Source organism: Prionailurus bengalensis, chromosome C2, assembly GCF_016509475.1.
Source record: "Prionailurus bengalensis isolate Pbe53 chromosome C2, Fcat_Pben_1.1_paternal_pri, whole genome shotgun sequence".
Lineage (NCBI taxonomy): Eukaryota > Metazoa > Chordata > Mammalia > Carnivora > Felidae > Prionailurus > Prionailurus bengalensis.
Window position 1 is genome coordinate 33,341,780 of NC_057350.1, and position 20,036 is coordinate 33,361,815.

Below are 20,036 nucleotides of genomic sequence, written 5' to 3' on the forward strand. Positions count from 1 at the left end.
AATACAGAGAGCGGGTGCAGAATTCTTGGATTAGCTATCCTTTATGTTATTTTATTTTTTTTAAAAAGAGAAAGCAAGCATTCAACATTTTTATATTTTATTTTGTGATAAGTCATTTCTAGCATTTTTAAAAATTCTAAAAGGAATGATATATCCTTAAGAAAGTGAATTTAATTTTGGTTTTTAAGTAACATATTTAAATGTGTTTTTTTTTTGCCCCCAAAGGATTTTGATTAAATAAAAATTAAAAGTACAGTTTTATTACATTCAAACATGTGGGGTTGATATCCACAAACCTGCTTTAAATTTTATCCACTTGAGCTGTGAAGGCAGGATGGGCAGTGGAGAGGCCAAGTATAAACACCAGAAAACAGGCTCTGGTGCCTTATGTTAGAGGCTGTTGCACCGAAAGATTGGTAGTGTTTAATATTTAATTTCCAAATATAACAAATTATAGGTCTCACATAATCTCAGAGTTCAAGAGCACCTTAATCCTCATCAAAACAAAGCATTTCTAATGAACCAGCCTCCTTTTTATTAACTATTTTTTAAAATGTATTTATTCTGTGTGTGTGTGTGTGTGTGTGTGTGTGTGTGTGTGTGTGTGAGCGAGAGGGAGAGAGAGGGAGAGAGAGAGAATCAGGGGCAGACAGAGAAGGAGATAAAGAATCCCAAGCAGGCTCTGAGCCCCACTTAGGACTCAAACTCATGAACCTGAGCTGAAATCAAGAGTCAGATGCTTAACAGACTCAGCCACTCAGGCTCCCCTGAAACAAACTCGTTTATAGAAGTTTCTCCCAGTAGTTCCCATGTCTCTGTGTGTGGTAATGAGCTGGCCATTCTACTTTTGGATACTTCTCACTCTGTCGCTTTGCTTTTGGTGGCTGCTGTTTTATTTAGTTTGTTTTCACGTTGAGACATAATTCCATATGTGCAACTTCTGCCATTAGTCCCTTACAGGTGTGTTTTCCTAGTGTTCAAAGAAGACCTATAATCATGTGACAGCACAGAAAATGCACAGACACCTCTCACAACCTTTCATTCTGCTGCCCAAGGGTAGTCATCTTTATCCTCATGTCCTTTAACTGTTTTTCCCTTTCAACACCCCCCTCCCTCCCTCTGTCCTTTCTTTTTTTTAATTTTTGTTTTCAATACAGATTTAAGCAGGATCTACTATATAACAAACATTGTAGTTGCCACTGGGACTATACAGGTAAATACGGTAGAGACATTGTCTTCAAAGAACTTTAGTAAACTATCTAACATCAACTAAGTAAATGATTACAATCCAATAAAACAAGGGTTATAATGGAAATAAAAACATGTAGATTATTACTGTATTCAATCCTGGCAATAATACTCTAGAGATGGGCATTAAGGTAGTAAGTGCCTATTGTAGAAAATGATATACATGTGAGGACTATAACAATTATTGTTGTTGTTGTTATTATGGTGAACTTCTGTTATGCATTTGCTTTCTGTCAGGCAATTTACTGAGCAGTTTGCATTTATTATCTAAGTTAAAATTTATAGTAAAACTTTGTTCTATGTCCTATTATCCTCACTTTCAGGTGTAAAAAATGAGGTAAAAAAGAGGTTTTGCACTGTGAAATTGGTAATTCTTCTTTTAAGTCTTTTCTTTTTATTATTTATTGAAAGAGACAGAGATAGAGATAGAGAGAGAGAGAGAGAGAGAGAGAGAGAGAGAGAGAATCTCAAGCAGGCTCCACGCTGTCATTGCAGAGCCTGGAGCAAGGCTCGATCCTACAAATTGTGAAATCAGGACCTGAGCAGAAATCAAGGTCAGATGCTTAACTGACTGAGCCACCCAGGTGCCCAGTAATTCTTTTGAGCAAAGGTTGTTTGGTTGACAAGCCTATGTTTTTACAGTGTGAATTTCAAACATGAATATCATTCAAATTACATTGCTGGACATGTTCTGTTTTTGGCCTTCTTGCATTCATTTCTCTTTCCTTTGGCCACAGCACTATGGTTTTTCATTCCAGTGTTCATCTCAAGCTTGAAGTTTGCTGTGTTTCTTACAGCCCTAGGTGTGGGCCTTAAAGCAATCAGCAGTTTCCCATGGACATGTGAATGGTTTGTCGATGACCATGATGTCCAAATCCAGCCCCTATGGTATTAGGTGAGAGCTTCTGAGTAAGAAAATTCCTTTCTTTTTCAGGAGTCACCCGAAGAAACATGAATTTCTCTTAAGGGGAACAAGGAAGCCCTTTGAACCTGTTGCAAGTCATGTTAAATTTGGGATAATCTAGTTTAAGTCTTTTAGAAACAAAACAAACAAAATTGGTAGACTTTGTTTACTAATATAAACATTGGTGAAGTGTTGATTGCTATAGGAGCATTCTTTAATTTTTTTTATGTTTTATTTTATATTTGAGAGAGAGAGAGAGAGAGAGAGAGAGAGAGAGAGAGAGAGAGAGAGAGATGGAGTGTGAACAGGGGAGGGGCAGAGAGATGGAGACAGAATCCAAAGCAAGCTTCAAGCTCTGAGCTTAGAGACTGATGTAGGGCTTAAATTCACCAGCAGTGAGATCATGATCTGAGCCGAAGTCGGATACTCAACTGACTGACACACCCAGGCACCCCAGGATCATTCTTTATTTAAATTATTCAGATACATATGCCAACAATATCCTTTTATTATTCCAGCCTGTTGGGATTGGATTACTGTTATTTGAAAGCATATATTCTAACCTGATACAGGTCAATAAATAAGGTGTGCTTCATTAGCCCATATTATAGATAAATACGTAGTATATATAAAATTATGCTTCATATTGTTCCTTCCAAATCCTCTCCAACTATAGTAACTTTGACACAGAATCTGTCCATTTTTTCTCCCAAAACTCATATGGATAGTGTTAAGTTTATTGAAATAAAACTGGAAAGAGAATAGTCCTTAAAAGACTCACATAAAGAACTATGCAGGGAAGTTTAAAGAGTGGGATGGATGGATTATATTCATTTATATATTTGTTCAGTAATATTCACTAAGCACCTACTGTGTATCTGCCTTGGGGATAGAAATTTTAACACAAAGATACAGTCTCTGTGCTCAGAGAATTTACAGTCTTGTTCTCTTCCAATACACATATAGTCTATAATGACACTAAATGCCGATACGGTGATCAAGCAATTCAGAGGTATTAGGCAAGAGGTGTAGAAACATACAGCATAAATTTTTCTAGTAGCACAGTCAATATAGAATACCAAAAGTGACCTGAATGTTCAGTTTGAACCAATGCCCTTCAACTACATAGACATGAAATGATCGATAATTAGAAAAATGTCACAATGGCTCCATGTTGTTCCTGTACGAACCTTTGCTACACAGAAGATATGACATACATTCCACTGTTTTGACATGATGAAGTGTCAAGGGAGTGACATTTCTGAGGTAATGCAAGGTTGAATTATGCTGACTAAAAAATACAGGTTTCCATTACCTGAGCTTGAAGGAATATATGTATAACATTTGTGACTGTAGATGATTAATAATTTAACAATTTGATTCTTTTTGAATAGTATGGGGAAAAAGTACTAAGTTAGGAAAAAGACTCCAAACCAAAGAGCAGGTAATATTGCATTGGAAATATAATCCATTGCATCTTTTTTTTCACTTTAATACTATTATTTATGGATTTTGTTGAAAATAGATGTTTTTAAATACTGGATTATACTAAATAAACCACTGTGAGTCAGACATTTCTAATTAGCCTTGCCTTCTTTCAATAGTTGTGGTTGGTATTATTTGTTCAGTATTATTAGTTGTCTATTTTGTTTAAATTTAGATATATTTCAAAATAAAATATGCAAAAATTTCCCTTTATTGTATTTTAAGAGAAAAATATTTTCTCATACTTTATTCTATAGAAAACTTGATTTATAAAGAATGTATTTTCCCCATCTATTCATAATTTTTAAAAAATATTGTAGAGGTGAAAACCTACAAAAATATAATTTATATATAGTTATATGCATTTTTTTTAGCTTTTGTTGATGAAAAGAGTAGCTCATTTCACTTTTCCATAGCAGACTATGAAGTTATTTATTTATTTATTTATTTATTTATTTATTTATTTATTTATTAAGAATCAGTTAGGGGAGCCTGGGTGGCTCAGTTGGTTAAGCGTCTGACTTTGGCTCAGGTCATGATCTTGCGGTCCGTGAGTTCGAGCCCCGTGTCGGGCTCTGTGCTGACGGCTCAGAGCCTGGAGCCTGTTTCAGATTCTGTGTCTCCCTCTCTCTCTGACCCTCCCCCGTTCATGCTCTGTCTCTCCCTGTCTCAAAAATAAATAAACTTTTAAAAAAAAGAATATGTTATATTTGTCAGTAACTGCTTTAAAAATACCATAAAAATAAGTGTTTGATTAAAAAAAATTTGTTTAAACATAATAGATTCTAATTACTATTTGGAGAAACTTCTTTAAATTATTAACAATAGTAATATGGGTTATTTTCAGCCTAAATAATATATCAAAGTGTTCTGTGGGCTAAATTGTCAGTGTCCACCCCTCCAGATATGTGTTGAAGCCCTCACATCCAGTGCCTGTATTTGGGATAGGGCCTAGAAGGAAGAAAATTAAGGCTAAATGAAGTCATAATGGTGGGGCCTTTAAAGGATTAGTGTCCTTAAAATTAAAGGGATGCTAGAGTGTTCCTCTCTCCACCATGGGGGGGACACAGCCAGAACTCGACCATGCTGGAACACTGATCTCAGACAGCTAGTCTCCAGAACTGTGAGAAAATAAATTTCTGTTGTTTAAGCCACTCTGTGATAATTTGTTACAACAGGTTGAGCTGACTGATACAAAAGGAGATTTAAAATGGGCACCTAAGACTACAGCAGAAGAGGAAAGAAGGAATGATAGTGGTTTCAAAGTCATTGAACCTTTATTCCTTAATTCTTTTATTCAGCAAATATTTATTACTTGCCTACTATGTGCTAAGCAGTGAGGAAATAGCAATAAATAGGACTATGTTCCTGGCTCAGCAGAGTGTGTATTTTGACAGAAGGGGTAACAAGAGGTATGTAATATCAGGTAGCTATAAGTGCTATATAGCAATGTATTGGCTTAGAATATGACAAGATTGCTATTTTAGATATAATGACATAGTAGTTACAGAAACTATTGTAAACACCATTGCAAAGACGTTGGAATTTAATCCAAAAGCTGTGGTACACAACTTAACTGTGATTTAAGTTGGACATATATTTTAATTAGAAACATTACAGAATTTACAAAGAATACTGAAGAACATACAATTGACTTTAAAAATCTGATTTTTATTAATAACAAATTCACAAAGGCAAAGAAAAAATAATGGCCCATAAATGTTTTCACTTAAAAAAATTATATGTTTTTTATTTATTTTTGAGGCAGAGAGAGACAGAGCATGAGCAGGGGAGGGGCAGAGAGAGAGGGAGACACAGAATCTGAAGCAGGTTCCAAGCTCTGAGCTATCAGCACAGAGCCTGACGTGTGGTTTGAACTCATGGAGTGTGAGATCATGACCTGAGCTGAAGTCGGACGCTTAACCGACTGAGCCACCCAGGCAGCCCAATTTTTTCACCTTTTAATGTGATCAAACATTTGTGTGTAAGGAATAAGCCTCCAATTATTTGATCTAAAAGATGCTCACTTATAAAAAATGCCTTCTGCTTAACCTTTCTTCAGGGCACTTACTGTTACCCCATAAAAAGCCATCACGGAATTTCCATACTTATTTCTTTATTGTTTGGTTTTACCTGTTTCACCATTAAATTGTAAGCTCCATGAAGGGATTTCTAAATAGCTAGAATAGTGCTCATTAAAAGTTGAATGGTTGAAATAATGAATCTCAGCAGTTGGAAATGCACTTTTGGTATGTTGATGACAGAAATTTCATAGATAAAATGGAAGCTTTAATATACTGGAATATTTGCCTATTTGCATGGTAAGATTACAGTCCTAAAGGATCTGTCTTACTTATGTACAAAGCACCTAGTTAGTGCAGCACTTTATAAATAAAGGCACCTGCTATAGACAACCTAAAGAAAAATAAGAGTTACCAGGATCATGCCACAAATCAACTTAAAATATTTTTGAACTCAAAGGAAAAATAATTTTGCTTTAAGGACAAAAGAAATTGAGAAAATAACAGGCTGAAAAACCATGTTGCAGTTTACATCTGGGAATTTGAATGGAATGAGTCAAAAATCAACAAGAACTTAAGATATAAAAAAATGAAATTGGGCAAATGGGAGAGTCTACCTTTACTTAGTATTAAAAAGGGGAGAGTATAAAGTTTGCTTCAAGTAATTCTAACATATTTATCAATATAAAATAAAACTGCACATTACCTATCAAGGAAGTTCTAGTCCTCATTGAGAGAATACTGACAATAATATTTTTACAGTACTATTTCCTTAGTTACTATTGTAACTACCTCTATAAATTAATGTTTTTAATATAGTAGACCACTTAGCACATTTTCTATATTTTATATTGCTTAATTTAGAAAAAGTTAAAATGTACAGTCCTACTTAAAAATATGTCTGTTTTAAAGAAACTCAGTTTCCTGTGAATCCCAACTTGGACAAAATATGTATTACTAATTCTAAGAATACAATTTTTCTTTGTGATTATTTAAACTAGCGAAGATTTCAGAATCACTGGGGAATTAATGCTGGGATGATCTTGGGATTTGCATAGTAATTGGTTTGACACATATGCCATACTGTACAGGGCTATGGACACAGATGGTAATGAATACACCAGCCATGTTCCCTGAGATCAGTATAAAAATGTGATGAAATTGATTTTTTTTTCATTCTTTGAGGTGTATAAGTAACCATGCTGGCTAATGAGCTAATTTAGATAAGCTTTAAACAAGAATATAATCATATTAATGGCAATTATTGGAAAGCAGCACAAAATGAAGCTTTTTAGTTTCCATTCCAAGTTTTAATTAGCAATTAAATGGAAAGTTACTTGACCTATGATTAACTTTCAGTGTGTTTTTAAAGTTTATGTATATGTAAAGTAGTTTTAGAAGTGTTACTCCACATAACAATGTCTCCAAAGGATATGTTATCAAATATCCTTTCAGTAATGAATATTCTAAAAAATATATTTAAACTAAATAGATGGAACCAAAAAAGTTGTATATGAAAACACCATCTAAATTAATGTCAATTCTTAAAGCATTAAATGATTTCTGAGTAGCGTATTTGCTTTTCTGTAAGTGGGAAATTGTGTGATGGATGGCGTGCCCTAATGATTCTTGTTTGTTAATATGGAATATATTTAGTATTGACAAAATAAATTAACAAATAAAATACATTAAAGTACTTTCTTGAACACTTTATTGTTGCCATTTCTGCCATAAATTTATATAACAAAATATTTAAATACCTTGTTATAATGTTATTGTCAATCATATACGAAATACTAGAAAAGGACATACAGTATTTTAACTTTAGAGTTATATACTAGATTTCAATATTCTTCTTTTTTTAAGTTTATTTATTTATTTTAAGAGAGAGAGAATGCGTGAGCACTTGTGAGCAGGGGAGGTGAAGAGAGAGAGAGGGAGGGAGACAGAATCCCAAGCAGGTCCCATGCTGTCAGCTCAGAGCCTGACATGGGGCTCTATCCCACAAAATAGGAGATCGTGACCTGAGCAGAGATCAAGAGTGGGACACTTAACTGGCTGAGCCACCCAGATGTGCCAGATTTCAATATTCTTGGTAACTCTGAACAAGTGAGTAGGACAAATCCACAATAGAGGAAAAGGATATTTAATTGCGAACTATGGAAGTGTTTACTATTCTGAAGGTTATTTAAGACTGATTGTTTTCAGTCAGGTTTAATTCATCAGCAAACATTTTTAAAGTAGCATTGCAACTTAGTTTACAATTGTCACATACAACTTAAGGGTTTTCCTGAACTCTTTTCATATTTTATTTTAAATGTGTGTCTCCTTGCTAGCACCTTCCCCTACCATCATTCCAGGGATTTGAGAATTGTTCATATAGGCCAGTGTCTGACTTATTTGTCTTTAAAACCTATTATTTTTAGTTCCTAGAACATAAAAGGTGCTCAATGAATGCCTGCTGAATGCAGGAGCAAATGAGGCTTATCTACTATTATCTGCAAAGGGAACCTTTGCAAGTTAATAACTAGGGGTATTCACATCGTTAAAAACTCTGATATGTGTGGGGCTCCTGGGTGACCCCGGTTAAGCGACTGACTCTTAATTTTGGCTCAGGTCATGAACTCACGATTGGTGAGATTGCACCCCTCATAAGGCTTCTCACTGACAGCACTGAGCCTGCTTGGAATTCTCTGTCTCCCTCTCTCACTGCCCTTCCCCTGCTCTATCTTTCTTTCAAAATTAATCACCTTAAAAGAAGAAAACTGTGATATGTTAGGAATTCCACAATTTTTAATGATATAAATTACATAGAATTTGCAAATATCCTTCACAATACTAATAACCAGAAAGTTTTACCAAATATACTTCCAAGAACTTGCAAGTACAATGGCCTAATAACACAATGTGAGCTTAAAAATCCATAATAGTAGAAAATATTTACATCTCATGACACAGAATCAAGTACTAAAATAGTGGCCTAAAAAAAAAAAAAGTACAACTTGCACTCTATGATTTCCTGCTTTTTCAATAGAGAAGACAGAAGATAATTTAATGATTTCCTGATGTCTCAGGGTCATTACCACGGGCCTCAGTTATGTGACATTCTGTTCTGTTACAAAGATAATGTGACTGCAGATGTTGATGGCGTGAATCCTGTTACCAAGTTTTAATAGTCTCATGTAATTAGGTGTAAGATACATCACAAAGCAGCAATTATTTTTTTTTCTTCCATATTTTAGTCACTTTCTTTTGTTGTCATTTTTTGCTAAGTCACCATAATTAGCCAGGGAAGAAACTCAGGGCCAGAGCTTGAGTGTTTTGATTGAAGCACAGCTATTTGGGGGTGTGGGAGAAGAGGGTAAACAAAACAAGACAGGAAGCAAGCTGGACTCAGAAAAGAAATCCTGGGAAAAGTATATAATGTACTTAACATTTTTCCACAAGCTTGGTTTAATATGTTACCTGGTACCTGCAATGACCTCTAAAACCGCAGAAATTTCCCAAAACACTGGCAGTTGCACATGGTGCCAGATGTTTTATTTAACAGATTTGAAACTAAAAATCAATTTGGTTGTCATTTATTGTCCTTTGGAGGATTTAACCATAAAATGAATCAATAAAAAGGAAAAGAGGGAGACACACGAGAATCTCTATTTTATATTAAATGTAAAAGGGAAGTTTTTTGTAACATCAATCCATAATTATAATAAAATCTTCTACATAGATAGACAGTCAATAGGTAGGCACACATATTCACAAACTCATAACAAATCTACTTACCCACAGAGATCCAGATCCGTGGTGTAAAAAACAACAACAACAACAACAACAACAGTATAATAGGTATGATATATTCCAGTGTTCTTTAAAGGACTATCAAACATTTTAGAGCTGTCTTTGAAATCATTTAGCTTATTTCTTTTACATTTACATTTTAAAACTGGCAAAACATTTACAAATGGGGAGGATGTTTCATTATTTTTAGAGCAATATTTTTTTTTCAGAGTATTCATAGCCAAGCAAATACTATTTAAGGTAACCAGAGTACCTAACTTTGCAGTTGCCTGTTATCTTTCCTGTTACAGATGGAGTTCACTGATCTAATCCTTTTATAGAATTATCTCTTGTGGCATTTATGTCAATGCCATTTTTATTCCTTCTAGATCATTCCCATGTAGTAAATAACTCCGTGTTGACCTTTAGTCACGTGCCGTCTCCCCATGAAAGGGCATCCCGCAATCTATAGAGACAACTGAAGGGACCAAGGAAGTTAAGATGTGCTGTCATATATACAGAATGTCATTAGATAGAAGGTGACCCAAGGAGAATGCTGATCCTCCCTCTTGCTGGGGCCAAACATCTCAGTGATCTTATTCTGCTCCTATTGTTGTCAACCGAGAAGAAAGCTTTGAGACATGTGAGAGGAAGAAATACTAGTAAACTATTTTGTTTCCTAAGGTCTTTCCTCAAAAATCCATATGCCTCTAGTTCTTAAATACTTATTTGTTATCTATTTATGTTTTCTGTAATTTTGGGGGAGGCTGGATCCAGAACTGAGCACAGTTTACTGATAAGGGTATGGTTCATGAGGGTGTCTATAAAGGAAAAGTAGTCCTATAAAGGAAATAGCTTCCTACAAGCTGTTTCTATAACCTTTAAGGGCTTGCTAGTTTTTTTCTTAATATCATAGTTAAAAAATCAACTACTTTTAATTAGATTTCTCACAGCGTTGTGAGGAGGATAAAACATACACCCCCTCCCCCTAAATAAGGAAAGGAAAACCTGACAGGCAATCAAGTTTGTAGGTGCTGGCCTGACCTGGCATTGACTTGAGTAGACCACCCAAAGTTTTAATCTGCCAAATTCTCTTAAAGGCCTTCCAGTTGTAAGCATTTTAATTCCTACGAGACACCAGGAAACACCGCATCTACTTTCCTCAAATATACGTTGCTCTTCCATGGCTTCAGGAATTTACTGAGGTCTTTTCTTGCTGAAATTCATTCTACTTCACATCTTGGGGGAGCCTACACCACTTCTTCCTTTGGGACTTACCTGGGAGCATAATATCATCCTGAATTAAGTACCTCCCTAGATTTTAGGCTCCCGTAATAAATCCATGGCTCCTGTTCCATCATCTCCATCACCAAACCACAGGGCGCTTGCCTTTTGTTTTGGTCTGTCATGAGGGCAGGACTTTTCCCACCTACCGCCTGGATCTGCCCAACATTGCCCACATATTTATTCTTCTTAGTGTGTGTGTGCAAACTCTACTTCCTGGGACATGCCACAGTGAGGTAATAGAAAATATGTCTGTTAGTCTCTGCTCCTGTTCTGGGCACAGAGCTCCCAAACCCTTGTGGATACCTAAGTGATAAAAACTCTTTTGTTCCAGTATTTGGTCTTTGACCCTACACAGAGTTCCCGACACACAGTTCCTAAATTCCTTGGAACTTCCTGAGTAAAAGTGTCTTTTGTTCTTTACTTTGCCAGTAATATTTTATTGTTATTATTTTAATTTTTTCTTTTTTTTAAATCATTTTATTTTATCTCATCATGATAAGTGTGCTCTTTAATCCCTATGCCTTATTTGACCCATCCCCCGAGCCAGTTCTCCTCTGGTAACCATCAGTTTGTTCTGTATAGTTAAGAGTCTGTTTCTTAGTTTGTCTCTCTCTCTGCCTTTCTTCTCTCTCTCTCTTTTTTCCTTTGCTCATTTGTCTTGTTTCTTAAATTCCACATATAAGTGAGATCACATATAGTATTTGTCTTTTACTGACTGAATTATTTCACTTAGCATTATACTCTCTAGCTCTCCATGTTGGTACAAATGGCAAGATTTCATTCTTTATATATATACACACACACACACACACACACACACATACATATATGTATATATGTATATATATATAGTTATATAAACATAATATAATATAATATAATATAATATAATATAATATAATATATATTGTACATTTTCTTTATCCATTTATCTCAATGGATGCTAGGGATGCTTTCATAGTTTGGCTATTGTAAATAATGCTGCAATAAAAATAGAAATGCATGTATCCCTTTGAATTAGTGTTTCTCTATTTTTTGGGGTAAATACCCAGAGGTATCATTCCTGGATTGTAGGTTAGTTCTCTTTTAAAATTTTTGAGGAAACTCCACACTGTTTTCCAGAGCGGCTGCACCACTTTGCATTCCCACCAACAGTGCAAGAGGGTTCCTGTTTCTCCACATCCTCCCCAACATGTACTGCTTCTCATGTTTGCTTGTATATTCACTCTTTATTTTTTTAATGTTTATTTATTTATTTTGAGAGAGAGAGAGAGAGAGAGAGAGAGAGCGAGCGAGCGCAGGCACACAAGCACAAGAAGGGGAGGAGCAGACAGAGAGGGAGACAGAGTATCCCAGTAGGCTTCACCTTGTCTGTGCAGAGCCTCAGTGGGGCTCCATCCCAGGACCACAAGATTATGACCTGAGCTAAAATCAAGAGTCAGATGCTTAATCAGCAGCTACCCAGGCGCTCCTCATGTATTCATTCTTTAATCGTTGTATGTCTTCTATGTTTTTAGCTTTTCTTCCCAAATATAATATATTAAATATATATATACACTAAACACACACACACACACACACACCAAATATATAACAAATGCATTTTGACTGTATTCCTCAAATATTACAAAAATAGTTAAATCTGTACTGAATATACAGGTACTCTTTCACTGAAGTTTGTTTAATCGCTTGATTTTTCAGTTGTATTGATGGTTTCAGGACCTTGCAACAGAAACACGAGGCTCTCTGCAGTCTTAGAAAACCCCTTGCGTTTTTGCTAGTCTTCACTTCCTGACACATGTTAGATTTAAGATAGCAATTTTACCTGACAGAGGTAAGATAATTCGACATAAACATAAAAAAATGAAGTAAGTTTTCATAAGCTAAATCCATGTTAATAAGAATAGTTAAGATTATTTTCTCACTTAGGGAACCTGGGTGCCTTAGTCGGTTAAGTGACTTTGGCTCAGGCCATGATCTCACGGTGTGTGAGTTCGAGCCCCACGTCAGGCTCTGTGCTGACAGCTCAGAGCCTGGAGCCTGCTTCAGATCTGTGTCTCCCTCTCTCTCTGTCCCTCCCCTGCTCACTGTCTCCCTCTCTCTCTCCCTTTCTCTCTCTCTCTCTCTCTCAAAAATAAACATTAAAAAAATTATTTTCTCACTAAATTTGTAAGTTAATATTGTCCTTTCCTTAAAAAATAATTGATAGAGGAAAAAGATGGTAGTTTTCCAAAGGTTTTTATTTGGAAGAACAAAATAAATAATTTTGATATTAATAATAATAATATTAATAATAATATTGATAAAAAAAAGCCACCATCTTTGGGTCCTTCCCATTTTTGTTGTTGTTGCTGTGAAAATGTTACTGGCCTCAAGATCCATTCTCTGATAAGGGCTTTTCCAGAGCAGATGCTGACTATTGTTCCTGGAGATGAATCTTTGTAGACCCAATCACAGTTAATATATCTAAACTGTTTTCTTAGACGTAAATTTCCGAGTGAAAATGCATGGGATTGACTAGGAAAGAATGCTTTTCAAGTAGTTTTGTGCTGCTTAGAATTGTAAGATGAGTCTGGTTTTCCAAAGAAAATAACAGTATCTTTTTAGTTCCAAATGAGTGATTCGTGGTCTTGGGACCCATGTGAGGCAAGCCTGTGTTCCAGCCCTGTTCCTTGACTGGAGGCCTCACATGCCTTCCAAGAGCCTCCATGGCATTTGCATTAGAAACCCTCCACTTTGCAGCCGCTCAGGAGCCCAGTGAAAGAAAAGACACTAATTATATATTGGAAGACTAAGGAAGTCAAGTAAAGGAAGGAAAAGTACTCCACAGATCACAATAGCAAAAAAACAGAAAATCCCTTTAAAATATTGGTTAGCAAATTCAAACCCTATAGCACTAGCAGTCATGTTTTGCATCATTAATTTTTTGCAACTAAAATTGCTTACCCTTTCTAGTTCAAGGTTTCTTTCATCATCATTTAGAACAGGGAATCCTTACATATCCTGTGTACAAAAGAGCAATATGTTATCTAAGATAGTTCGAGAGGAAATTGTAAGATATTTTTGAACTAGTCCCACCTACTATGTCTGAAAATTTGTGTACTCGTTTTTAATCACTGTGAATCTCTGGAGTTTTTTTTCTTTCCTTTTCAAATAAAATATGCTAAGTATATAACAAATGCATCTTATATTCTTCAAATATTATAAGAATATATTTATACATATATTACAGAATATATTTAGTTATATATAATGAATTATTTCAATTGGCTTAGCAGATACCTTTATAAATACGAAATTACTGTTGTCACTTTAGTGGTTCAAGCTGAGGAGGGAAAACTGTGAAGAAAATTATTGCCATTTAATATATAAAAAGATTTAGGAGTGCCTGGGTGGCTCAGTCGATTAAGGACCTGACTTCGGCTCAGGTCATGATCTCAGGGTTTGTGAGTTTGAGCCTGCATCAGGTTCTGTGCTGACAGCTCAGACCCTGGAGCCTCCTTCAGATTCTGTGTCTCCCTCTCTCTCTGCCCCTATCCCATTTGCACTCTCTCTCTCTTTATCTCAAAAATAAATACACCTTAAAAAATTAAAAAAATATGTATACACACACACACACACACACACACACACACATATATATATATATGTATATATAAAGGTTTTTAAACATTCTAAAAAAAAAGATAGTTACAGCAATGTGTTTAAAATGCACAAACCCAGGCACCTGGGTGCTGTGTCAATTAAGCATCCAACTCTTGATTTCAACTCAGGTCATGATCTCATGGGTTAGTGAGTTTGGGTTAGTGAGATTGAGCCCCACATCAGGCTCTGCACTGACAGCATGGAGCCTGCTTGGGATTGTCTCTCTCCCTCTCTCTCTGCACCTGCCCCTCTGTTTCTTTCTCTCACTCTTTATCTATCTAAAAATAAATAAACAAATGAACAAACAAACATTAAAAAATGCACAAACTAAACTCACAGGTTTAAATCACCTGCTTTTCCTTTTCCTTTTTTTTTTTATGTTTATCTATTTATTTTGGGAGATACAGAGCACAGGGAGGGAAGGGGCAGGGAGAGGGAGAGAAAATCCCAAGCAGGCTCCGTGCTGTCAGCACAGAGCCAGACGTGAGACTCAATCCCATGAACCATGAGATCATGACCTGAGAGGAAACTAAGAGTCAGATGTTTAACCAACCGAGCCACCCTAGTGCCCCTGAACCACCTACTTTTCTTAATCAGATGTTGGACAAAAACAGTGCACAAAACATTTTCTTTAATTGAAACGAAAATTATTCCTGACACCTCTAACAATAAATATGGGTTAACTAATCATAAAATGATTTTTTAAAAACCTCAAAATATTATGACTTAATACCCTTATGATTCTAACATTATAACCAACTTGTCCCAATCCAGCTTTGATACATATGTTCTTTAATAAGTCATCCTGGGATACTTACGCTTTGCTCCAGTGCTGTGGCATCTATTCCCGTCTCCCTAGCTTCATTTACTGTTCACAGTCCTGCTATTTTTGTGCCTCTGTCATCCCCAATCAAAGTGATTATTATAGCATTGCTTCTTCAATTTCCTGTGTCTGAGTTTCCTGCTACCAATTTCTTTTAGCAGAAACCAAAGCAGGGAGCAGAAAAGTGCTCATGATAGATTTCTACCCTATGAGAATCATCTCCTCTTATCAAAAACAGGCTCCTTTTCCCTCTGCCTCTCCCTGAAAATCTCCATTCTATTACTGAGGTGGATTACAGGCAGACAGTTATTTAAATGCAATAGGTTTTCTGCAATTTCTTCAGACTCCTAAGGGCAACTGGCAATTTATCTCACTTCAGGATTTTTTTTATAGTTAACTCTCTGCATGGTGCTTTGTGAGTTATAAAGTCCTTTGTCAACCCCCTCAAGGAGCTAACAGTCTAGGAAATGTAGAATATAAATTTTAGTAAAAATTATTTAAACATGATTTAATAAGGATAGAAGAGTGAAAAGAAATTAAGGACAGTTATTTTGAAAAAGTAATTAAGGACGGGGTGCCTGGGTGGCTTAGTTTGTTAAGTGTCTGACTCCTGGTTTTGGTTCAGGCCATGACAGTTCGTGGGTTCAAGCCTCTCTTCAGGCTATGTGCTAACAGTGTGGAGTCTGCCTGGGATTCTCTGTCTTTCTCTTACTCTGCCTCTCCACCCCCCAAAATAAATAAATAAACTTAAAAAAATAATTAAGTAGATTTTTGTCCATAGACACAAAAAAATTTACTGCAATCATTACATTGGGAAGATATTTTTGTAATAGTGGTTTGTTGGTTTTTTTTTTCCTATTATTTCCCCTCAAACTTGATTGCAAATAAGATCAATTGGGAATGTTGTTAAACTGCTGATTCTGATTTAGGTAGATTTTGCAAAGGTGAGGCCTAACATGCTGCATTTTTTTTTTTTTTTTGATTTATTGCCAAGTTAGCTAACATACAGTATAATCTTGGCTTCAGGAGTGGATACCCATGATTCATCACTTACATACAATACTCAATTCTCATCTCAACAAGTGCCCTCCCCAATGCTCATCACCCACTTCTCCCACCACCCCCAACACCATGCTCCGGTCAACTCTCACTTTGTTCTTTGTATTTAAGAGTCTCTTTATGGTTTGTCTCCCTCTCTGTAACTTTTTTTCCTTCCCTTACCCTATGGTCTTCTGTTAAGTTTCTCAAATTTGACATATGACTGAAATCTTATGGTATCTGTTTTTCCCTGATGGACTTATTTCATTTAGCATAATACCCTCCAGTTCCATCCATGTGGTTGCAAATGGCAAGATTTCGGATGCTGCATTCTTAGCACACTCTCACAGTGCTAGGTGATGCTGAAGTTGCTGGTCAAGGACCACACTAAGCAAGATGAAAACTTGAAAAAAATTCAGCAGTAAAGTGGCAAAGGTAGGAATAGTGTTGAGAATAGTGTTGAGAATAGTGTTGAGTGCAGTTTAAAATGCAGGGCCAGATTTTTGGAGGTGATTTTGCCACCTCACAAAGCAGGAAGGAAGCCTTTTAAAAGATTTTAAACACTGGAGAAAAGGATAAATCCTGCCAAGACAAAAATCAAACACAAGAGGTAGACATAAACATAAGTATAAATCACACAGAATGACTACAATCTTGGAAGGAAAGGGGCACCTGGGTGGCTCAGTCGGTTAAGCATCCAATTTTGGTCTAGGTCACAATCTCACAGTTTGTGGGTTTGAGCCCCACATGGGACTCTGTGCTGACAGCTCAGAGCCTGAAGCCTGCCTCAGATTCTATGTCTCTCTCTGCTCTTCTCCCGGTCGTGCTCTGTCTCTCTCAAAAATAAATAAACATAAAAAACAAAACAAAAGAATCTTGGAAGGAGAGAAAATGTTGTCATAATTAGCACAGCATAGTAACAATGCAAAGTTACTGCACTGAAAATGTCTACATGCAAAAACAGGGCCAAACCTAACTTACAAATACCTGGCAGCAAATTATAGACTGTGACATTTGTGAACCAAAACTATCAGGGGAAAGTACCAACAGTCTCCCACTATTATGTATCCTACAGTTGAGTTTCCCATAATTGGGGAAATTACACTGCAAATGCAAAGTGCATGGATAAGCCTCGCCATGGGAAAACCACCTTCCTGACCATGGTATTTTCTCTCCCAGGTAATTATCTTTTTTTCCTTTTTAATGAAATATTGTTCTGATTAAAGTGCTCCTTAACCAGACTTGATGTTTTATGTTATGTAAAGGGCATCTATAACAATGCAATTGAGCAGTGAAATAGAGAAGCCTCAGTATGGTGCCCTCATTCAGACCTCAATTTGGGGCTTGATCAGAATATTCATTACAGTCAGTGCAAATTCTGATTCTAAAATAGGTTGATTGTTCTCTCCCAGAGGTGTGGTCTTGGTTTAACAAATAAGGTAGGGCAAAGGGAAAGGAAACAAACAAACAAAAAAAACAACTAGTGGTTTCCCCTAGACATTGAGATACAGAAATTTTATTTAAGTGGAACAACACCCATAGGATGCAAACTTAAAATTTTAGTGGAAATGGATAATCAGTAAATTCTTTTTTTGCATTCTTTTATCCTTGAGAAACAGACAGGGCACTTTTGCCCTTTAGAAAATCATTAGCCTTGGACAAACTAACTTTTAGGAAATCTATCAATTGTTTCATCCATTCTTTTTTTTTTAATATTTATTTATTTTTGAGAGAGAGAGCGTGTGAGAGAGAATGAGTGGGGGAGGGGCAGAGAAAGAGGGAGACACAATCTAAAGCAGGCTCCAGGCTCCATGCTGACAGCTCAGAGCCCAACTCAGGGCTTGAACCCACGGACTGGGAGATCATGACCTGAGCCCAAGTCTGACGCTCATTGTACTGAGTCACCCAGGCGCTCCTGTTTGATCCATTCTTTGATACATTCACAGAACAAATATCTGAGCTCCATTGTACTAACTATGAGTAAAATTTAGTACCTGGACTCAAGTAGATTACTATGTAGTTTACTCACATGTATATACATTAAAGAAAATATTAGGATTTATATGTGACTGCTAACTGAGGCCTGCTCTATAACATACTACATACTACTCACTTATTAAACCTAGGATTGAACCCCTCACAAACCCGATATGTAAGCAGAGGAGAATGGAATTATGCTTAATAAAGCTTACATGAGGGTCCTGGAGTCATATGCTCCCATATGTCCATTAGGTGTCTGGCACAAGCTTTTGAGTCATTTGAGAATTTAGTAAAAGAATGAGAATTTTACAGATGGATGAGCTTAGGGCAGGGAAGAAAAGAGAGTCCATTTCCTTGGGACTGCTCCCACTGTGGGCCAGAAGTTGTCAGGGAGGAGGCAGCTATCAGAATCCAAAGATGGAGGAGTGTGCACAAGGCCTTGTGTGGGGTGTCCAAAGCAGCCCAAAGTAACCCTGTGGCAGGGCGCCCTGGAATAGATACCACATTCATGTTTCTATTCTTAAAGGCAAAGAATAGATTTCTGCTTCTCTGGAAAATCTGGTGGTGTAGCTACTGAGTATTTGTCCTGCCTTCTTTACTTCTCTTTGTGTTCACAAAATAACACTCTATTTCAACTTAAGCATTTCTTCCTTCTTTGAGAGGTGATAGCTATAGCTGTTAGCTTTGTGAGTTTAGCTGTCTGGACGAACACGAACCCTAGCCGTGGCTTGAAGAAGGATGTGGTGAGGATGTGCATAGCAAGGCAAGAGGAACAGTGTTGTATATCGGGTAAATTCAGGACTCTGATCAATAACTTATATTCACTGGTGTTCTTTGTTGGTCTCCCTGTCTTGCATTCTCTCTCTTCCTCCTCATACTGAGTGTACAGAAAGCAGACCCAAGTGGCTGCATCACACTCTGCCCCAGTTCGAGTAAGCAGGCACTCCAGCGGGGAATTCAGGCCTTGATAGCCTGGCAGTATCTGTACTGTTGCCTCAGGCCAGGGAACCCTGACTGAGTTGTCCACCTGTTAAGCTGCCTCCAGCTTCTCTGTGGTTTTCTTTTATGGGCCAGTGTTATCTTCCTACGCTTTAGTTTTTCCTTTTCGTCTTATGTTAATATTATTTCACCTACGTATCTGCATGCCAGAGTTCTTTCTAATACTCAAATCTGAACATTTTTATTGCTTAAAAACTCTCAAAAATTTCCCAGGATCCCATATTTTCATTGTGTGTTTTATTATCAGCATCCCCAAATGATCTGAGAGCTCCCTCAGTCTCTTTATATCCAACACTTAGCATAATGGCAGGACCTAATTACATGCTTGGTATGATAATTAACAATTATTTAAAAAATCTGAATCTTGAAACTCTTTCTTCCTATGAATATTTGCAATAGTGTAACCCAGTTATGTGCTCCCTAGATGGATGTATAATATTGGGAAAAATAATCTTAGAAAACATTGTGAAAAATAATCATAGAAAAATAGCTTCTCCTATGTATGTGCTTCTGGAGTTTTTATCGTGTTCACTGTGTTATTACACAGAGGCTAAAAGATAGAATGGTGATTTTATATAAGGGTTTATTTTAAATACCTAGAATCATTTTTAAACTTTTTGTTTGTTTCATACTGACTGCTTTGCACTCTAATGAAGCAGCATGTTTCTTAGCATAATTATTCAGTAGAAAAAAAATTTTTTTGAGGTCTTGCTTAAGGCTGAAGATCTGGGTTCTGGAAATGATCCATGACCTCCTAGCACCACCCAGATATATAGATTTAACTTCCAGTAGGTTGGAACAGAAGGGCTCATTCCATGCTGCAACTCCC

General features: G+C 36.4%; 1 non-coding gene across 1 annotated transcript; it reads right to left on the minus strand.

Annotated features, from left to right (window-relative positions):
- Nucleotides 1-17,259: 17,259 nt before the first annotated feature.
- Nucleotides 17,260-17,415, minus strand: LOC122492544. The gene has a single exon (XR_006299715.1). It is a non-coding gene; the product is annotated as a U1 spliceosomal RNA (small nuclear RNA).
- Nucleotides 17,416-20,036: the final 2,621 nt, after the last annotated feature.